At 48.6% G+C, this 14766-nt stretch overlaps 1 long non-coding RNA gene across 1 annotated transcript in view; it reads right to left on the bottom strand.

Moving 5' to 3' along the window:
- Positions 1-10238, bottom strand: part of LOC308577806 — a 43734-nt gene extending 33496 nt beyond the window's left edge. The window contains exons 1-2 of the long non-coding RNA XR_014003704.1: positions 8560-10238; positions 7972-8411 (exon numbers count right to left, since the gene is read on the bottom strand). This is a non-coding gene — a long non-coding RNA (uncharacterized lncRNA). The remainder of the gene's footprint in view (positions 1-7971; positions 8412-8559) is intronic.
- Positions 10239-14766: the final 4528 nt, after the last annotated feature.

Here is a 14766-nt window from a genome sequence, read left to right as displayed (position 1 = left end):
GCCTCACCTGTGCAGGTAACGACAAAAGCACAGGGCAGGGCAGCCATCTCTCTCTTCCATCTCTCTTCCTTCTCTCTCATCGAAGAAGCAACATCTACTGAGTGAAAGATGCCCTCTTGGCTTCCAGCCAAGAGAGGACAAAGGGACTGTCTTCTTATAAGATAGATTCCAAATGTATATTACTTCATTAAGCTTAAGCCTGCCTTCTGGGATCTGATTGTGAACAGAATGTGAGTAAACTCTTTTTATACTTTTGTAAAAGACTGTGTCGTCTCTTCTGTTTTATGAGGGAATAAGGGGAAATTACCAGAATACAGTAGTTATTATAGAGGTTTTAGCGAACCTGAGCAAACGCTGCCGTTGCAAACTGAAGATAAAGGGGAATGTTTTACTCTGCTGATATTGGGAACTTGTTAACACAAGTTGGATAAGGATATAATCAGACAATATATCCTCTCCTGCATCCCTGAACATTCCCACACTTTCCACGGGGTTTGCAGCTCGACGGCTACTTTAGAATGTGTGTGTTTTGCTCGCGCGGCGATCTCACCAGTTCATCAAGAGCGAATTTCATTTGACAGATGAATGCCCAGTGACCTACTTTCAGTCCGTCTTGTGAGTAACTCTTTGCAGCCCACGGCAGAGGTTGTTTAGTTTCATTCACCCTGGGTGAGTTGTCGATGAATTAAAACGGGCATGTCCAACAGGTAGATCGCGATCTACTGGTAGATCGCGGGGTGTTCCTGGTAGATCTCTGGCCCCTCAGAGATCTCTTTCCCCCCAGAATAAAAAAGTAAAGAAAAAAGAATTTTAAAAAGCACAACAACTACGGCTTCCTGTTATGTTCTGTGTATATCGCGAGGCTCATTTGGTTTCATTCATTCATCTCTTCTCTTCCGTTCATTCATATCTTCCGTTTCTTTCCTTCATCTGCTTGCTTAGAAAAAGCTCGGCAACATTGGCTTCCGGGAAAAAGCCGGACAACTCTTTGCCTTCCCAAAAAAATGCTCAGCAACTTTGGGCTGCTGGCCAAAAACTGGACCATCAGATTAAGGTCCACTATTGGACTGGGGATTCAGGACCCTCAACTGTGTACAGTGGTACATCAGGTTACAGACGCTTCAGGTTACATACGCTTCAGGTTACAGACTCCGCTAACCCAGAAATAGTACCTCAGGTTAAGAACTTTGCTTCAGGATGAGAACAGAAATTGTGCTCCGGTGGCGCAGCGGCAGCAGGAGGCCCCATTAGCTAAAATGGTGCTTCAGATTAAGAACAGTTTCAGGTTAAGTACGGACCTCCGGAACGCATTAAGTACTTAACCCAAGGTACCACTGTATTATATATAATTGACTTTTGATTGTGTTCTGTGCGTATTGCAATGCTCATTCCGTTCTATTCATTCATCTTAAAAGATAAGAGTGCAGTGGTAGCAGCCGGTTCCCTGGACCGGATGGGTGGGAGCTGGCCTGCTCTGAATGGGGTTACACTTCCTCTGAAGGAGTAGGTTTGTAGCTTGGGGGTCCTCCTGGATCCTTTGCCATTGCTCGAGGCTCAGGTGGCCTCAGTGGCCCAGATTGCCTTCCATCGGCTTTGGCCGGTGGCCCAGCTACGCCCCTATCTAGACAGGGATAGTCGAACTGTGGGCATGCAAAGGGTCGCACGGCCAGCTGGCTAGCTCCAGCTGGGTAATCTCCTTCCAGCTGTCCTGCTGCGAAGACCCATCGGCCTCTGCTCCGACGTAAATCAGCGACCTGGGCATCAAAGCTAGGGCACACTATGCAGTGGTGCCTCGCAAGACGAAAAGAATCCGTTCTGTGATTCTCTTCGTCTAGCGGTTTTTTCGTCTTGTGAAGCAAGCCCATTGACGGATTAGCGCTATTAGCGGCTTTTAGCGGCTTATCTGCTGATCGGATCAGCTGATAAGCGGCTTAGCGGCTTAGAAAAAGGGGGGGGGGAACCAGCAGGAACTCGCAAGACATTGTCGTCTTGCGAAGCAAGCCCATAGGAAATTCGTTTTGCGAAGCACCTCCAAAACGGAAAACTCTTTTGTCTAGCGAGTTTTCCGTCTTGCGAGGCATTCGCCTTGCGAGGCACCACTGTATCAGCAAATAGAAACTGCGCACACAGAATAGGCGTGAGGCTTGTGAAAGCATACTACAACTACGGATTTATTAATCATAAATCAGGACAAAGAAATATGTCGCTTCTCTCTTTGTCTTTTCAGAAAGACGGGGGGAAACAAAAACTATACACACAATGGAAGTTCCCAGCAAGCTGTGCTGGAATGTAAACAGGCCTGTGACACGTAAGAGTTCCACACGTCTGCTCCTTAAGGTGGAATGGGAATTCTCAACACTAACTACTGTCTTCTATGCTCTGGTAACCTCAAGGTTAGATTACTGCAATGTGTTGTACGTAGGGCTGCCTCTGGAGACGGTTTGGAAACAGTCCGAACAGTCAGCTTGTGCAGAATTTGGCAGCCAGTTTGCTCACCAGAGCACATCAATTCTTCTGGCCCAGAGATGGAAAGAAGAAGTCCTGACCAAAGACGAATGGCTGATGAAGATGATGGACTATGCCAAAATGGCGAAATTGACTGGGAAAATCAGAAACCAGGAAGATAAGAACTTTTAAGAAGGAATGGGGGGGGGGGATTCACGATGTCCTTAAGAGAACACTGTAAACAACTAAGAACTTTGGCAGGATTTGAGTAACGCTTGAAATGAACTAAAAACTAGGGTAAAAAAGGACTATTTAAAGAAAAATAGAGAAATGTGATGCAGCAGGAAAAGTTTGATAATGGAAACCGTGGAGGGGTAAGTCTAAGGATTCAAGGAATCCTAAATGTTGATGATTATGATCAGGGCCAGATTTAGGTTTAATGAGGGGCCCTTTGTATGTCCAGCTGTCCTTTGTCAACAACAAATTGTCGCTGTTTTGTTGTGTTGAATATATGCTATATGGTCATTTATGGACCTCATAGGTATCTCAAGCCATTTGCGCATGTTGCCATACAACCAGTCCATGCAGAATGTAGGCACCCTATATATAGAAAGGAGCAAACCGGTGATATTTTAGGGAGCAGGCTAGCAGGCGGGGCCCATGACTTACATCCTAGGAGCCTACACAACACAAAACACTGTTCCTGTATGTAGGTTTTGCTTTATTTGGGTTTTTTATCTTATATTTTGGAAATGTACTTCCAGATTTTTTTCCCTTTAAATTTTTTGGGGGGTCCCAAGAGAGGGGGAACCCTAAGCTATAACTTGTTTAGCTTATACGTAAATCCAGCACTGATTATGATTAATGTTTGAATTCAAATTTAGAATGTAAAACTGAATACAAAAAGATGGAAGAAGAAGAAGAAGAAGAAGAAGAGGAAGAAGTTGGTGTTTTTGAAGTACCGTATTTTTTGCTCCATAAGACTCACTTTTTCCCTCCTAAAAAGTAAGGGGAAATGTGTGTGCGTCTTATGGTGCGAATGCAGGCTGCGCAGCTATCCCAGAAGCCAGAACAGCAAGAGGGATTGCTGCTTTCACTGCGCAGCGATCCCTCTTGCTGTTCTGGCTTCAGAGATTCAGAATATTTTTTTTTCTTGTTTACCTCCTCCAAAAACTAGGTGCGTCTTGTGGTCTGGTGCGTCTTATAGAGCAAAAAATACGGTAAATGTTGTCCTTTCACTGTGGTCTCACCAGTCGAATGATGTAAATCTGCGGTGCTCACAATTCATGGGTGGACTGATCCTGTTTCACACTCATTGGGTGCTAAAAGGGTGGCAGGTTTCGCCCAGCAGCCTTTGCCAGCCCTAACGCCCACCAGATGTTGGGACTACAATTTCCAGCAGCCTAAGCCAGCACAGCTGCCTTGCAGTAAACACAGATGTGGTGCAGACTGCCACAGTTTTTTCCCCCTTGGTGGGCCTGCATTTTTCACATTAGTCCGCTGGAGGTCAGGATTCAAGGGGAGGGGGACTGACCCCCCTGGTCAGAGCAGCCAGAGGCAAACACGATCCATTTTCATTTCACAACACGCGCCATGTGTCTGCAAAGCACGTGAACCGTTCAGACCAAGAAACAGGATACCACCCAATGCCCACTGTTGCAGGAATTTATGTATAGGTTGGGGGGGGGTTGCCCCTCCAGCAGATATCATGCACATGCAGCCCACTACCAAAATAGCACAATCAGTGGCGTAGCATGGGTTGTCAGCACCCGGGGCAAGGCAAGTAATTTCCGCCCCCTAACCCGTGGATTTGCACCCCCTAACCCGTGGATTTGCGCCCCCTAACCCTAACCCCCAGATGCTGCGCCCGGTGCGGCCGGCCCCCCCTGCACCCCCCACGCTACGCCACTGAGCACAATCACTTCTGTGACTTTTGTGATTTGTCCCCACAAAATGCCTCATCACAGTTTCTTCCTATCTATTCAAAAGGCCTTTGCTGCACGATACCAAATGTAAGAATTCACTGATCAATGTATCCATGTACTGGCTCACTGGGAAAACTTCAGAAATTCATATAGACATGTGAGCTCAGCTCCTCAGCAGCCCCTCTGTCTGAGTGATAATCCCTGGCCTCCTGATACCTGAGTGCCAGACAGGTAGCCATGCCAGAAATAACAAACCCAGATGAAGACAAAAGGGTGTGATTAACGTGGCTGGGAAACAGGGAAATGTAAATATCTCTTTTGTTTCACTTGATGGGTGTTTGGTGGAGGGCAAGGGGAACCGTGGGGCAGGGTCCAGGATGCTCAGATTACGGCCACCAGACCTCCCCTTTCATGATGTAACTGTGATGTATGAGTGATGTAGTTTGGGGGGGTGTAACATGGGGATTAGCAGCTAATAAAAGTTGGGGTTCTCTTTTGTTCGGGGCTTCCATCTTGTTCCACCTGGTGGCAGGTGGGAGTCCTGTCGCGACAGCCTTCAATAAAGACCAAGCCTCCTGGCTGCTGTTTTGCTCTTGTATTCCTGGCTGGTATCCTTGTTTTTTGTCCAAGGGAGCCCTCAGATTTCTCCGTTAACACCATGAAAAAACCACATGAAGGTTTCTTACACAAAATATGCAAGGGCAGACTATGGTAATAAGGCACCCCGAACGAGGACAAAATTTGGTGGGCCTCCCTCCCCAAAAAATACCGTATTTAGTATTTTCACAATAATTCCTTTTGGTACAGTTGCTTTTGCATGAATCTTCTCAGTAAGGACCCATGTAAATATAGGTCGTTGTTTTGCACCCTCTCGGCTCGAGGGGGACAGGGAACACCTGCCCCACCCTGAAATCCAGCGCTGATATATGTGACAAGTCTGTGCAGATTCCAAGACAATGCAGCCCTATATAGGGAAGCTTTTTAAGGTGTAATGTTTTGTTATGTTTTTATATATGCTGGAAGCCGCTCAGCGTTGCTGGGGAAACCCAGTTGGATGAGCGGCGTCTAAATAATAAATTGCTGTTGCTGTTGTTTGTTGCTGTATGTAGTTTGGAACTTTGTTCTTTCATTGCTATTTATAGAAAATAAATATAGATAGATAGATAGATAGATAGATAGATAGATAGATAGATAGATAGAGTGCTTTTTTCTGGGGGTACGCAGGGGTACGCACACCCCTAAACATCTTGTGAATCTTTGTACTTTTGTCCATTTACTGTATTTATTTCCCCTGATTTGAACTATAAAATAGTGATGTTCTTGAGTCAAAATGAGAGTACCCCTAAACTTTTTTTTTAAGGAAAAAAGCACTGGATAGAGATGACAGACATAGACAGATAGATAGATAGATAGATGATAGATAGATAGATAGATAGATAGATAGATAGATAGATAGATAGATAGATAGATAGATAGATAGATACTGTAGATAGATAGATAGATAGATAGATAGATAGATAGATAGATAGATAGATAGATAGATAGATAGATAGATACAGCCAAGGGGACAGCTCCCCCCAAATCACATGAATAAATAAAAATACGTAACTTAAGAGTAGAAATTGTGGAGAGATTTTGACAAGACTTTTCTGCGCACTTAGGGTCAAAAGAGAGTAATTTTTTTAAAAAAACTGTTGGCACATTTCATTCCAAATCTGCTAGACAGCACATGGTGAGAGGTGGGCGTCCTGGTTACACCCATGAAAAAAGAGAGAGATCTGGACAGTGTAGCAAGGGGTTAAGCTTCTTTTTCCAAGTGGTAAATTCCTCCTTGTCATGTTGGCTTAGTCAGCAGTACCGGGTTTGGAACACAAGCCTAGATAAACAGCGTTGCCCTTGGCTTGCCTCTTCCGAGGGCCACAGTGACCCAGATCGCTGGTCCCCCATGGGACCCAGAAGCGGAGCTCTTCTCCGGAAAAAGGAGTTGGCTTCTCAGATTCCCTGGCCGATTGTCGGAGGACGGAGGAGGATTTTGGCCGAAAGGAAGAAGAGGAGCAGAGGGGAAGGACACGCTGCAAGAGTTGTAAACAAAAATTGCCCTTTTCCCTTATGGGGTATCCAAGAGCCCATATAGAGTCCTTACATGGGTTCCCTATTGGTAGGAGAAAATAACAGAGGCCAAACAGAGATTATTGAGAAGCAAAGCAGCTAGTAAGCTTGATCTTTATTGATCTGTTGCAACAGGGTGCTCCCCTCACCCACAGGAGAAGGAGGAGGAGGAACCCAGAAAAATGGTGTGCAAGGCCTTATAAAGACTTTTGAAATTGCCCCCCTGTAGATCAAGACCACCCCCACCGCTTTGGCGGGAAGGTCAACGGCATTTCCGTGCGCTGCTCTGGTTCGCCAGAAGCGGCTTAGTCCTGCTGGCCACATGACCCGGAAGCTGTACGCCGGCTCCCTCGGCCAATAAAGCAAGATGAGCGCCGCAACCCCAGAGTCGGCCACGACTGGACCTAATGGTCAGGGGTCCCTTTACCTTTACCTATCACAGGAGAATGGATGCCTTTTTCGGACTATCTGAATAAATATTATAGTAGGTAAAAGGTAAAGGTAAAGGACCCCTGGACGGTTAAGTCCAGTCAAATGGGGTTGTGGCGCTCATCTCGCTTTCAGGACGAGGGAGCCAGCGTTTGTCCACAGACAGCTTTCCGGGTCATGTGGCCAGCAGAACGAAACCGCTTCTGGCGGAACAGAACACCGTGACGGAAACCAGAGCACACGGAAAAGCCGTTTACCTTCCCGCCGCAGCGGTACCTATTTATCTACTTGTGCTGGTGTGCTTTCAAACTGCTAGGGACAGTTGAGCTGGGACAGAGCAACGGGAGCTCACCCGTTGCAGGGATTCGAACCGCCGACCTTCCAATTGGCAAGCCCAAGAGGCTCAGTGGTTTAGACCACAGCGCCACCTTTACCTTTTGTCTTCATATACAGCACCTTAAAGCAAAACAGAACATATGTAAAATCCCTGCGAATCCAGGACAGATTCCAAGTGGGACAAAAGGTGCAGAAGGCTTGTTGAAAGTTCCGCCCCAATACCAGTCCTTACAGTTGTTCGTTGACCTGATATACATCACGAATAGAAATTTATTTCTAGATTTATTTTGGTTGCCATTACTGCGGATGCCTGGCTCACCTTTCCTGCGCAGACAAGCCAAGCCACCCACGTATCCAGCTAAGCTTCATTACCCAGGAGGACAATTAAAACATGCTGAGGCTCGTGGCTGTGAGCAGTTGCTATTAATTTGTTTTGCAGGGAGCCTGGAAGAGAGAGTTTTGTCCCAGGAGAAAGGCCTTGGTTACGCTGAATGCTCAGGTCAGATGATCAATTTGTGTGCAATGTGGGGAGTTTCCTTTTTTTTGACCCTCCCTGACGCAACTGTGCATCCTATAATAAGATCTTTCCTCCTTTCACAGATAAAAATTAAGATTTCCCGATCCTAAAAATGGTAACGGCATTTGGCTTTCCGGTAGCTCCAGATTTCCTGGAGCTAAATCACAATTGGGCGTAGGGTTCAGCCACACCTGGCAGTAAAAGTGGTACCTCGGGTTAAGTACTTAATTCGTTCTGGAGGTCCGTTCTTAACCTGAAACTGTTCTTAACCTGAAGCACCACTTTAGCTAATGGAGCCTCTTGCCGCTGCTGCACTGCCGGAGCGCGATTTCTGTTCTCATCCTGAAGCAAAGTACTTAACCTGAAGCACTATTTCTAAGTTAGCGGAGTACGTAACCTGAAGCGTATGTAACCCGAGGTACCACATTAAACATTTTTAAAACTTCCCAATACAGGGCTGCCTTCAGAAGTCTTCTAAAGGTTGTTTGTTATGTCCTCGTCTCGGAGGGTCACATAACTCCGTCCCCTCCAGCGTTTCTCCGATGAAAATAGGAAAAGCGGGACGTTCTGGGATCCCTTGGGAAACCAGGACGGCTTCTGGGAACCTGGGACTGTCCCTGGAAAAGAGGGAGACCTGGAGGGTCTGCTCCCTGTCGCTTTCCCCAGTGGCGTAGCGTGGGTTGTCAGCACCCGGGGCAAGGCAAGTAATTTGCGCCCCCTAACCCGTGGATTTGCGCCCCCTAACCCTAACCCCCAGATGTTGCGCCCGGTGCGGCCGGCCCCCCCTGCACCCCCCACGCTACGCTTTCCCTACCTCGCAGGGGGGTTTTGAGGGTCAAGGGGGCAAGGGAGGGAAACTGTGACTCCTGCCTGCTTCCCAGGTGAAACGAGCACGCGGGAGGAGGAGAACCGGGAAGGAAGCGAGGCCTTGTTTCGTTCCCCGAACGACTCTCCCTTTGTTCTTGGCACTGCCTGGATGCCTTTGATGCAATCGGGCCTTTCGCACATCCTTTCTTCCTCCCACACTCCCTCCTTCCTTGGGAGGTTACTGTGCGAAAGGTCGCCGGCAGCCGCAAGCAAAGGAAATCTGAGGTCTCGCCAGCAGGCGCTGGGAGTTGGGGGGTCTCCGAATATGAGCCCTCTCTTTCAGAGAGGGAGAAAGCGAGCCTACACTTGCAATTAGAACCACATGGGCCCTCCGGACGCTGCAAAGAACCGCAGCTCCCCCCCTGCGCCGCGAGAGACGGGGTAGTTAGGAACGCGGGGATCTGAATTGCACGGAGGGCATTGGAACGCTTGCCCATCGGGCTGAGTATGACCTGCACGGACTGGCAGACGCTCGCCAGGGCTTCAGGGAGGGGTGTCTCGCACCCGTGCCTGGAGACACAGGCAAAGGGATGGAACGGCTCAGAACCGTTCTTTGTGTGCCTCCTCCTGGAATGTGGCAACACGAGAACAGGGCCTTCTTTGCAGTGGCTCCCCATTTGCAGGACACTCTTCCCAAAAGAGGCTCACTTGGCGCCTTCATTGCATATCTTTAGACAACAGGGTAAGCCAGTCCTCGTTCCCCGAGCCTTTGGCTAATTCAACAGTCTCTGGCTTTTTGGACTGTGTCAGACGCTCCAAGTTTCGCTGTTTTCCAGGGACAGTCCCAGATTTACAGAAGCTGTTTAGAAACAACAACAAACCACTTCTTCTTCTTTTTTTAAAGCAGACTTGTAGGCAGTGGAGCTGTTGCAGCAAGCGAGTCGTATGGACCCAGGGGCCAGCAAATTTTTTCAGCAGGGGGCCGCTCCACTGTCCCTCAGACCTTGTGGGACTATATTTTGAAGGGGAAAAATATGAACGAATTCCTACGCCCCACAAATAACCCAGAGATGCACTTTAAATAAAAGGACACATTCTACTCATGTAAAATCATGCTGATTCCCGGACCGTCCGTGGGCCGGATTTAGAAGGCGATTGGGCAGGATTCGGCCCCCGGGCCTTAGTTTGCCTACACATGGACTACTCTGTCAGATTTGGTTTCTCTAAGTCAGGGGTCAGAAAGGTTTTACCTGCCTGGGCCAGTCAAGTCCCGCAGAGATCTCTCCGTGGGCTGGACTGCATGAATGTGTGATTGTGCGTGTGTGATTAGCAGCCTCTGGGCATGCGCAGAGTGATTTTTGTCATCTGTGCACGTGCAGATGCGATTTTCATCATCTGGGCTTGTGCAGACGTGATTTTTGGTGTCTGCATGCACAGACGCGATTCCCACTGCCGCACTGCGCCGGATTAGCACAGTGCACAGGTACTCACCAAGCGGATGGCTCGGTTCGGGGGCGGCTCGTAGGCCGGTTAAACTGCCCCCGTGAGCCGCAGGTTGCAGACCCCTGCTCTAAGTTTTTAAGAGCTTAAGAACCAGATATAAGGGGCTCCCATCCCTTCCTGTGGCTTCCAGTAACTGGCAATCTCATTCCCCGCCCCCCCATCTTAAATTTGGTTCTTCAAATCTCCACAAGAGTTTGTCAGCGTAACCACAGACACGAGGACCCATTGATGCTAAGATGAAGGAAAAAGGGGAAAACTCAAGATCACCAAGCAGTCTTGGGGGCTGCTTTAATTGGAAAGCTTGTCCAGCAAGGTTTCTGGTGAGAAACATCCCCTGGGTACAGGGAAAAGAAGGGATTTGCTCAGAAAATGTTTCCTGGCTTGCTTTTGCTTGAGACAAGTTGCACCAGAAAGGAAACCAGATGCAAATTTGTTGTTGTCGTTTAGTCGTGTCCGCCTCTTCGTGACCCCCTGGACCAGAGCACGCCAGGCCCTCCTGTCTTCCACTGCCTCCCGCAGTTTGGTCAAACTCATGCTGGTAGCTTCGAGAACACTGTCCCACCATCTCGTCCTCTGTCATCCCCTTCTCCCTCCATCTTTCCCAGCATCAAGGTCTTTTCCAGGGAGTCTTCTCTTCTCCTGAGGTGGCCAAAGTCTTGGAGCCTCAGCTTCAGGATCTGTCCTTCCAGTGAGCACTCAGGGCTGATTTCCTTCCGAATGGAGAGGTTTGATCTTCTTGCCGTCCATGGGACTCTCAAGAGTCTCCTCCAGCACCAGAATTCAAAAGCACCAATTCTTTGGTGATCAGCCTTCTTTATGGTCCAGCTCTCACTTCCATACATCTCTACTGGGAAAACCATAGCTTTAACTAGTGGAATGTATAAATTTGAAAATACAAATAAAAAGCTAGATGGGCCAAGGGTCTTATCCACCGGGCTCTTTTTATTCCTAGCTCCAAAGGATGTCCGCTCTTAAGTTTTACGGGGAATGAATCATCTACTTTCACCTGTGGCATCGCACTCAGGGCATTGTGGGTAACGAAAATGGCAGCTGCCTCCTGTAGCTGACAGGGGGTGACTGGAAACACCCCCCCCCCTGGAAAACCAGCTCTGCCTTATGCAGGCCAGGCCGGAAGAAACCTTACAAACCCACAACATTTTTCTCTTCCTTGATGACGTGAAACCCCCCCCCCCACACACACACTCCGACCCACCTCATTTGGTCACCGCAATCCATTCCAGTTTGTTCTGTCCTGAACTTTTACACACTGACTCCCTCTTCCCCTTTGAAGGTCAAGTGTGGGAAGAGGAAGAGAACAGGACAGAACGAGGGAATCAGATTCTACCAGCAGATTGCACCAGATGCTGTTGTTGTTGTTGTTTAGTCACTTAGTTGTGTCCGACCCTTCATGACCCCCTGGACCAGAGCACGCCAGGCCCTCCTGTCTTCCACTGCCTCCCACAGTTTGGTCAAACACATGCTGGCAGCTTCGAGAACACTGTCCCACCATCTCATCCTCTATCGTCCCCTTCTCCTTGTGCCCTCCATCTTTCCCACCATCAGGGTCTTTTCCAGGGAGTCTTCTCTTCTCCTGAGGTGGCCAAAGAACTGGAGCCTCAGCTTCAGGATCTGTCCTTCCAGTGAGCACTCAGGGCTGATTTCCTTATGGATGGAGAGGTTTGATCTTCTTGCAGTCCATGGGACTCTCAAGAGTCTCCTCCAGCACCAGAATTCAAAAGCATCCATTCTTCGGCGATCAGCCTTCTTTATGGTCCAGCTCTCATTTCCATACACCACTACTGGGAAAACCAGAGCTTTAACTATATGGACCTTTGTTGGCAAGATGATGTCTCTGCTTTTTAAGATGCTGTCTAGGTTTGTCATTGCTTTTCTCCCAAGAAGCAGGCGTCTTTTAATTTTCTGGCTGCTGTCACCATCTGCAGTGATCACGGAGCCCCAAAAAGTAATATCTCTCACTGCCTCCATTTCTTCCCCTTCTATTTGCCAGGAGGTGATTGCACCGGATAACATGTCTCTAAAATCAGAACAGCCATGTGCTACACTGCAGCTGGAAAAACTGCGTCCAGGAGAGGCTGGGAAGTGCGGCTGTGGGGTTGCTTTCATGGTTCAGGGATGCTTGCTAAGGATTCTGGCTGAGATCGGAGGGGGAGGTCTAGGTTCCTGGAAGTTTCTTTCCCTCTTCCTCCAGGTGAGTTATTATCAGTGTTAGAAACCCAGAGATAAACAGTGGTACCTTGGTTCTCGAACGTAATCCGTTCCGGAAGACCGTTTGGCTTCCAAAACGTTTGGAAACTGAGGCACAAAATGCAAACACAATTGAGAAAATCAAAAAACATGTAGCGGAAGCCACAGAACTATTTATTTCCGGGGTTTTGGCGTTCGGGTTCCGAAACATTCGACAACGGAGACGTTCGAGAACCAAGATACCACTGTTATAAGATAATTGCCAAATGGGTTACAGTCACCACAATAGAATGTATAGGCGCCCTTTTTTTCAACGGAAGGAAAAACCTCAAAGCGGTTTTAGGACACCTCAAAACATCAAATAAAACCATCCAATTGGAGCACTCGCAGGCCAGTGTTTCCCAATTGTAGGTGTTTATACCACATTTTTATGGGACGCAGGTGGCACTGTGGGTTAAACCACAGAGCCTAGGACTTGCCAATCGGAAGGTCGGAGGTTCGAATCCCCGCGACAGGGTGAGCTCCCATTGCTCGGTCCCTGCTCCTGCCAACCTAGTAGTTCGAAAGCACGTCAAAGTGCAAGTAGATAAATAGGTACCACTCCGGTGGGATGGTAAACGGCGTTTCTGTGCGCTGCTCTGGTTCGCCAGAAGCAGCTTAGTCCTGCTGGCCACATGACCCGGAAGCTGTACGCCGGCTCCCTCGGCCTGTAAAGTGAAATGAGCACGCAACCCCAGAGTCGGCCATGACTGGACCTAATGGTCAGGGGTCCCTTTACCCTTTATACTATATTTTTAAAGATTTGCCTTGAGAGAGTCTTTGAACCTCTTTTGTTGACCACCAGCATTACACTTTTCATTTCTAAGTTCGGAATAGAATACAGTCGTAACAGTGGATCACAAACGCCTTGGTACTCAGACGTTTTGGCTCCCGAGTGCCACAAACCCAGAAGTGAGTGTTCCGGTTTGTGAACGTTCTTTGGAACCCGAATGTCTGGCAGGGCTTCTGCTTGGCTGCAGGAGGTTCCTGCAGCCAATCAGAAGCCGCGCCTTGGTTTCCGAATGTTTTGGAAGTCGAACAGACTTCCGGAACGGATTCCGTTCAACTTCCGAGGTACCACTGTAGTTACTTGGGAAGGCTATTGCTAGGCATCCAAAGAACATAACCAGTCCGATGATGATGTTGATGTTGAAGAATAATTGCTTCAAGGCTAAGTACCGTATTTTTCGCTCTATAACACGCACCCGACCATAGCACGCACATAGTTTTTAGAGGAGGAAAACAAGAAAAAAAAATATTCTAAACGAAACAGTGGGTGTATGATTTTTGTGGTTCATGCTGTGGCCACAGACATGTGATCTGACGGTGAGTTTGGAGTAGCCCAGTGCAAAAATCCTGAAGATCCATGTGGATCCGTGATTTGTAACCACGTTTTAAGTGGGGAGGGAAGGAAAAGCACTCAAGGGACAAGGAACATGCGTGGGTTGGGGGGAGAAGGATGCTATTCATAATGCAGAAGAGAAGGCTCCTCTCCTCTCCCACTTTGCTGTCTCAAAGCAGGCCATGGAGGAGGGAAGGAAGGGGAACCATGGATCCTCTGCTCACGACTGCAGCAGATCCCCCCGCCATCTGTAGGCATTCGCTCCATAACACGCACAGACATTTCCCCTTACTTTCTAGGAGGAAAAAAGTGAGTGTTATGGTGCAAAAAAATACGGTAACTCAGCGGCAGAGCAAATACTCTGTGTAGAAAAGACATGGTCTGCCCAAGACATCATCCTGCTTGAGGCAAAATGGAAGGTGGTACCGCAACATGGGAGCCAACTCAAATCACGGAATCGTAAGAGCTGAAAGGGGTCCTCAGGATCATCTAGACCAAGCCCCTGCTTTGCACCTGCCCCATACGGGGATGGAACCTGCAACCTTGGCGTTATCAGCCCCACGCTCTAACCAGATGGTGTAAGAGGTCAAGGTCCCTTCCCCCAATAAAATATTTGAGGGGGCTGTAGCTGCCTCTCCAGGGGGACACGGGTGGCGCTGTGGGTAAAACCTCGGCGCCTAGGACTTGCCAATCGCATGGTCGGCGGTTCGAATCCCCGCGGCGGGTGCGCTCCCATCGTTCGGTCCCAGCGCCTGCCAACCTAGCAGTTCGAAAGCACCCCCAGGTGCAAGTAGATAAATAGGGACCGCTTACCAGCGGGAAGGTAAACGGCGTTCCATGTGCTGCGCTGGCTCGCCAGATGCAGCTTGTCACGCTGGCCACGTGACCCGGAAGTGTCTGCGGACAGCGCTGGCTCCCGGCCTATAGAGTGAGATGAGCGCACAACCCTAGAGTCTGTCAAGACTGGCCCCTACGGGCAGGGGTACCTTTACCTTTACCTAACTGCCTCTCCAAAATTGATAGACATTGCCATTCAAATGGTGTGTGTGTGTGTGTGTGTGCCTCGTCTTGTCATCCATTTTACGGGGTGCAGCTTACATGCCCCCCCA

Source organism: Podarcis bocagei (genome assembly GCF_964188305.1).
Source record: "Podarcis bocagei genome assembly, chromosome: 18".
NCBI lineage: Eukaryota > Metazoa > Chordata > Lepidosauria > Squamata > Lacertidae > Podarcis > Podarcis bocagei.
The sequence above is the reverse complement of the archived record's forward strand: the minus strand, read 5'-3'. Positions and strand labels throughout refer to the sequence as shown.